The sequence below is a fragment of the Desmodus rotundus genome, chromosome 1, assembly GCF_022682495.2.
Source record: "Desmodus rotundus isolate HL8 chromosome 1, HLdesRot8A.1, whole genome shotgun sequence".
Lineage (NCBI taxonomy): Eukaryota > Metazoa > Chordata > Mammalia > Chiroptera > Phyllostomidae > Desmodus > Desmodus rotundus.
In genome coordinates, this window is record NC_071387.1 from 96,607,730 (window position 1) to 96,613,729 (window position 6,000).

Consider the following 6,000-nt stretch of genomic DNA (forward strand, 5'->3'; position numbering starts at 1 on the left):
GGAAAGCAAGTTTTGTATTCACATTCATTTTAAAAATAAAGGTGAGTCACTAACTTTGGGGACCTCTATTATCTATAAAATGGGAATGGGGTGGCAAGGTTAAACTGTATGATCTCTGAGATTTCTTGTAGTTCTAACTTCTAAAATGAGGGTGGAACCCTGGCTGGCGTGGCTCAGTTGGTTGAGCATCATCCAGCAAAGAGAAGGGTTGCTGGTTCAATTCCTGGTCAGGGCACATTCCTGGGTTCCAGGTCCGGTCCCTGGTTGGGCTGCATGCAAGGGGCAGCTGGTCAGTGTTTCTCTCCCGTCAATGTTTCTCTCCCTCCCTTCTCCTCTCTCTAAAACTAAAAAATAAAATATTTTAAAAAATAAAGTGAGGGTGGTGTTTGGAGTAATTAAAATGAGTACTGGGCTGGCCAGGAACTTAGTGACAACTTAAAGATTGGGACCCAGACGTCCGCTGCAACGTCACTGGGCGCCAGGAAGTTTTCAGCTCCGTTATAGTTTTAAGGGACTGCTTGTTGTTTTCATAGTACTTGTTTCCTTTTTTGTCTGTGTTTGCTAACGTCGTAGTCGTCACAGCAGTGGCCTTGGTAGCAGCAGAGGCCCCCCGTGACTGCTCACCTGCTGCACCGGCGCTTCCGAACGTGCGGGTCTCCCAGGTGAACCGTGAAAAACCCGCCTGCAGTAAGTGGCCACACAGCGGCACTGTGCCGACAGCAGGACTTTCAGTTGGGAAAGGATTCAGACTCCTCCTACTTCTTTTTTGGCAAAGGATCGGTAAATGCAGGATGGGAAAGATGGCGGCAACATAGGTGGGAGCGGAGTCCACTTCCCCTCAACGCCAGGGAAATACCTAGCTGATCTGAGGAGCAGAGCGAACAGCCAACAGTATTCCAGCATATACGAAGATCAGAGACCAAAGATAGAGGACACTGAAAGATCTGACGGTAAGAAGAGTGCTCAAGGACAATAAGGTCCCCGGGAACCGGGACCGCGCGGTACAAGGGCGGCAGAAGCGCCAGCCCTGGCGCAGGGGCTCCTGCAGGAGTCTTGGGAGAGGGCCAGGCTGCGCTGTGAGCAGCCAGGTGCTTGATTAGACCAGGGGGGCTTGAAAAGGAGGAATTTCTCAAAAAGAAAAAGAAAATAGAGACACTCAGGGGCTGATTAGAGAACTCTTGGTAGTAGCCGAGGCCCCTGGCGCCCCTCCCCCTCCACCCCTGGACTGCTACGCTCACCTGAGGTCCGGTCGCGCGCGCGAGCAGATTAGCGAACGGGACCCACACTTGAAACCCCGGAGGGGCGCCCACACCTGAAACCTCCGAGATAATTTGGAGCAGAGACTAGCTGCTCCACCCACAGGCCCCAAACCTCGGAACCCAGTGCCGCGTGATTCAGTCCCAGGGCGGCCCCGCCCGCCCGAGAGACTCAAGCCCAGGGCGGCTGGATCGGGCTCCCAAGCACAGAGCCTGTGGCTCAGCGGGCTGCGCGCGCTCACCAAGCACAGGGCCGGCTGGGTGCCTGTTTTCCAAATACAAAGCTGCTGGCGAGTGTCCTAACCCCAAGGCGGCTGAATCCGCCACCTGCGCGCCAGCGTTCCAAGCCCTGGCGGCTCTATTGGTCCGCCGGCTGCGCGCTCAGGGCACAAAATAACGTCACAGACCCAAAGCGGCTGGATTCCCCTGCTGCGCACGCACGCGTCACAAGCCAAAGCGGCTGGATTGGCTGATCAACGGACTGATTGACTGCCAGGGACCACACCTACAAAACAGCGAAGAGTGTGACCCAGGAAGAGAGAAAAGTGAAACCAATCCTTCCAACCACCCCCTCCCGTTGCACAGACAGGACACCAGCAGAAATAACCTGACCGGTTTAAAGCCAACAGAAGATTTTTTTTTTTTTTATCCTTTTTCTTTTTTTTCCTTTCCCCCTGAATTCCTTCTTCCTCTCTCTTTTTTTCTTTTTTTTCATTCCTTCTTCCTCCCATCCTTTACCATTTTTATGTCTTCTTCCTGCCTTCTTTTATCTATTTCTATGTTTTAATTTTTGCTAAAATTCCTTCTTATCTTGCCTCCGATCTTTCTTTATTCCTTCTTCCCTCCTTCCTTCCTTTCCTCCTTTCCTATTTCCTTTTTCCCTCCTTCCCATCTTTGTTTTGGTTTGTTTTGTGTGTGTGTGTGTGTTTTTTTTTTTTTCTTTTCTTTTGCCCCCCCTTTCTCTTTTTCCCACAGGTGAGACAACAAAACCTGGAGTGCTGAAAAGACTAGAGTTAGACCGTGTTAAACACATAAACGTCAGCTCAAGACCAGTGAGCACAGGAGAGTAAGGAGACAGCACCACCGAATCCCATTGGCATTCTACCATAGAAGTTCATATCATAAATCCAGGGAGTCAGAACAAAGCAATTTAAGACGCAGAGGCCAACAAGAAGAGCCTCACAAACAATGGGAAGACAAAGAAACAATTCCCAAATGAAAGGAAAGGAGGAAGTCTCAGAAAGAATACTAACCGAAAAAGAGGCAAGTCAACTATCAGATACTGAGTTCAAAGCAATGGTCATCAGGAAGCTCACTGAGCTCTCTGAGCTCAAAGAGAACTACCAGAAACTACAAGGAAACTACAATGAACTCACTGCAAACTATATCAACATGAAAAAGGAAATAGAAAATATCAACAAGAGCCAAGAGGAAATGAAGAATACAATTTCTGAATTGAAGAACACAGTAGAAGGAATTAAAAGCAGACTTGACGAAGCAGAGGATCGGATCAGTGAGCTGGAGGACAAAGTAGAAAAAAACACCCAGAAGGAGCAAGAAAAGGAAAAGAGGCTCAGAAAGAATGAAGAGGCAATAAGGGAAATGCAGGACAACATGAAACGTAACAATATCCGTATAATAGGAATACCAGAAGGAGAAGAAGAAGAGCAAGGGATAGAAAACCTGTTTGAAAAAGTAATGATGGAAAATTTCCCTAATCTGAGAAGAGAAAAAGTCACCCAAATCCAGGAATCACAGAGAGTCCCAAACAAGAGGAACCCAAAGAGACCCACTGCAAGACACATCATAATTAAAATGGCAAATTTCCAAGACAAAGAGAGGATCTTAAAGGCAGCAAGGGAGAAAAAGGAAGTAACATACAAGGGAGCCCCAATAAGGTTAGCAACTGACTTCTCAATGGAAACGCTCCAAGCCAGAAGAGAATGGCAAAAAATATTCCAAGTACTGAGAACCAGAGGCCTGCAACCAAGACTACTTTACCCAGCAAGGCTCTCAATCAAGATAGAAGACCAAATAAAGAGTTTCCCAGACAAAAGAAGTCTAAAAGAATACAGCTCCACCAAACCAGCTCTGCAAGAGATGCTAAAGGGACTGCTTTAAGGAAAGGAAGGAAAAGAGAAAGACAGAGGAACACAGGTAGGAAATAATGGCAATGAATAACTACCTATCGATAATAACCTTAAACGTAAATGGATTAAATGCTCCAATCAAAAGACATAGAACAGCTGAATGGATAAGAAAACATGACCCACACATATGCTGCCTACAAGAAACCCATCTCAGGACAAAAGACTTACACAGACTGAAAGTGAAGGGCTGGAAACAAATCTTCCAAGCAAACGGACAGGAAAAAAAAGCAGGGGTAGCAATACTCATATCTGACAAAATAGACTTCCAAAGAAGGGCCATAAAGAGAGACCCAGAAGGTCACTTCATAATACTCAAAGGAAGAATCCACCAAGAAGACATAAACATTGTAAATATATATGCACCCAACATAGGAGCACCCAAATACATAAAGAAAATCTTGGAGGATTTCAAGAAAGATATTGACAGCAACACAATTATAGTAGGGGATTTTAACACCCCACTATCAAAAATGGACAGGTCTTCCAAACAAAAGATCAACAAAGATATTGTGTCACTTAACAATACCTTAGAGGAAATGGACTTAACTGATATATACAGAGCTTTTCATCCCAAAGAAGCAAAATACACGTTCTTTTCAAGTGTCCATGGAACTTTTTCAAAGATAGACCACATGATAGGACACAAAGCAAGCCTCAACAAATTCAAGAAAATTGAAATCATATCAAGCATCTTCTCTGACCACAAGGGTCTGAAACTAGAAACCAACCCCAAGGGTAAAAACCCAAAACACTCAAAAGCATGGAGACTGAATAGCATGCTATTAAACAATGAATGGGTCAAGAATGAGATTAGGGAAGAAATCAAAAACTTCCTGGAAACAAATGAAAACGAACTCACAACAACCCAAAACCTATGGGACACAGCAAAGGCAGTCCTGAGAGGGAAGTTCATAGCAATACAGGCCTACCTTAAGAAGTTAGAAACAGTTCAAACAAACAACCTAACCCTACGCCTACAAGAACTGGAGGAACAACAACAAAGACAGCCCAGAGCAAGCAGAAGGAAGGAAATAACCAAGATCAGAGCAGAACTAAATGACATAGAGACTAAAAGCACAATTGTAAGGATCAATGAATCCAGGAGCTGGTTCTTTGAAAAGATAAACAAAATCGACAAGCCTTTAAGTAGGCTCATCAAGAAAAAAAGAGAGAGGATCCAAATAAACAGAATTAGAAATGAAAGTGGAGAGATTACAACTGATACCACAGAAATACAAAGGATCGTAAGAAATTACTATGAAGACCTGTATGCTAAGAAATTTGAAAACCTAGATGAAATGGACACATTTCTAGAAAAATATAATCTTCCAAAACTGAATGAAGAAGAAGCAGAAAACCTGAACAGACCAATATCAGCAAAGGAAATTGAAGAAGTCATCAAGAAACTCCCATCACACAAAAGCCCTGGACCAGATGGTTTCACAGGAGATTTCTACAAAGCATTTAAGGAAGAACTAACCCCTATCCTTCACAGACTATTCGAAAAAATCCAAACTGATGGAAGACTCCCAAACTCTTTTTATGAAGCCAACATCATCCTAATCCCAAAACCAGATAAAGACACAACGAAGAAAGAAAACTTCAGGCCAATATCGCTGATGAACATAGACGCTAAAATTCTCAACAAAATATTAGCAAACCGCATCCAGCAATATATTAAAAAGATCATCCACCATGACCAAGTGGGATTCATCCCAGGGATGCAAGGATGGTACAATATTCGCAAATCAATAAACATAATACATCACATCAACAACAGCAAAGACAAAAATCACATGATCATATCAATAGATGCGGAAAAAGCATTTGATAAGATACAGCACCCATTTCTGATAAAAACACTCAGCAAAGTGGGAATAAAGGGAGCAGTCCTCAACATAATTAAGGCCATATATGAGAGACCTACAGCCAACATCACACTCAATGGACAAAAACTTAGAGCTTTCCCACTAAGATCAGGAACTAGACAAGGATGCCCTCTCTCACCACTCCTATTCAACATAGTATTGGAAGTCCTAGCCACAGCAATCAGACAAGAAAAAGCAATAAAAGGCATCCAAATTGGAAAGGAGGAAATGAAACTGTCACTGTTTGCAGACGACATGATAGTGTACATGGAAAACCCTATAGACTCCACTCAAAAACTACTCGACCTAATAAATGAATTTGGCAAAACAGCTGGATACAGAGTCAATACCCAGAAATCAAAGGCATTCCTGTACACCAGCAACGAAACTGCAGAAACACAAATCAGGAAAAAAATCCCATTCGATATAGCAACAAGAAAAATAAAGTACCTAGGAATAAACCTAACCAAGGAGGTAAAAGACCTGTACTCAGAAAACTACACAACACTGAAGAAAGAAATTAAGGAAGATACAAACAAATGGAAGCATGTACCATGTTCATGGATTGGAAGAATCAACGTTATCAAAATGGCCATACTACCCAAAGCAATTTACAGATTCAATGCAATCCCTATTAGAGTACCCATGACATATTTCACAGATATAGAACAAACATTGCAGAAATTCATATGGAACCATAAACGACCTCGAATAGCTGCAGCAATT